Consider the following 1,685-nt stretch of genomic DNA (forward strand, 5'->3'; position numbering starts at 1 on the left):
ACAACTTTTCTGTACTTTGCCACATTTTTCAGTACTTTGCCACGACTTTGCCACAACTTGTCAGTACTTTGCCACACTTTTCAGCACTTTGCCACTACTTTTCAGTACTTTGCCACTATTTTTCAGCACTTTGCCACAACTTTTCTGTACTTTGCCACAACTTTTCATTACTTTTCCACACATGTCAGTGCTTTGCCACTACTTTGACACAACGTTTTTAGTACTTTGCCACACTTTTCGGCACTTTGCCACTGCTTTTCAGTGCTTTGCCACTACTTTTCAGTACTTTGCCACTATTTTTCAGCACTTTGCCACAACTTTTCTGTACTTTGCCACATTTTTCAGTACTTTGCCACGATTTTGCCACAACTTTTCAGTACTTTGCCACATTTTTCAGCAATTTGCCACTGCTTTTCAGTAGTTTGCCACTACTTTTCAGCACTTTGCCACAACTTTTCAGTACTTTGCCACTACTTTTCAGCACTTTGCCCCACTTTTCAGTACTTTGCCACTACTTTTCAGCACTTTGCCACTACTTTTCAGTACTTTGCCACTACTTTTCAGCACTTTGCCACAACTTTTCATTACTTTTCCACACATGTCAGTGCTTTGCCACTACTTTGACACAACGTTTTTAGTACTTTGCCACACTTTTCAGCACTTTGCCACTGCTTTTCAGTACTTTGCCACTACTTTTCAGCATTTTGCCACAACTTTGCTGTACTTTGCCACACATTTCAGTGCTTTGCCACTACTTTGCCACAACTTTTCAGCACTTTGCCACTGCTTTTCAGTAGTTTGCCACTACTTTTCAGCACTTTGCCACAACTTGTCTGTACTTTGCCACACTTTTCAGTACTTTGCCACGACTTTGCCACAACTTTTCAGTACTTTGCCACACTTATCAGTGCTTTGCCACTACTTTGCCGCAACTTTTCAGTACTTGCCACACTTTTCAGCACTTTGCCACTGCTTTTCAGTAGTTTGCACTACTTTTCAGCACTTTGCCACAACTTAGCAGTACTTTGCCACACATTTCAGTGCTTTGCCACTACTTTGCAACAACTTTTCAGTACTTTGCCACACTTTTCAGCACTTTGCCACTACTTTTCAGCACTTTGCCACAACTTTTCATTACTTTTCCACACATGTCAGTGCTTTGCCACTACTTTGACACAACGTTTTTAGTACTTTGCCACACTTTTCGGAACTTTGCCACTGATTTTCAGTACTTTGCCACTACTTTTCAGCACTTTGCCACAACTTTGCTGTACTTTGCCACACATTTCAGTGCTTTGCCACTACTTTGCCACAACTTGTCATCACTTTGCCACAACTTTTCTGTACTTTGTACGTTTTTCAGTGCTTTGCCACTACTTTGCCATAACTTGTCAGTACTTTGTTACACTTTTCAGCACTTTGCCACTACTTTTCAGTACTTTGCCACTACTTTTAAGCACTTTGCCACAACTTTTCAGTACTTTGCCACACTTTTCAGCACTTTGCCACTGCTTTTCAGTGCTTTGCCACTACTTTTCAGCACATTGCCACTACTTTTCATTACTTTGCCTTACTTTTCAGTGCTTTGCCACTACTTTGCCACAACTTGTCAGTACTTTGCCACACTTTTCAGCACTTTGCCACTTTGCCACAACTTTTCAGTACTTTGCCACACTTTTCAGCAA

This window comes from Saccoglossus kowalevskii, unplaced genomic scaffold, assembly GCF_978046115.1.
Source record: "Saccoglossus kowalevskii unplaced genomic scaffold, keSacKowa6.1 SCAFFOLD_60, whole genome shotgun sequence".
Taxonomy (NCBI): Eukaryota; Metazoa; Hemichordata; class Enteropneusta; family Harrimaniidae; genus Saccoglossus; species Saccoglossus kowalevskii.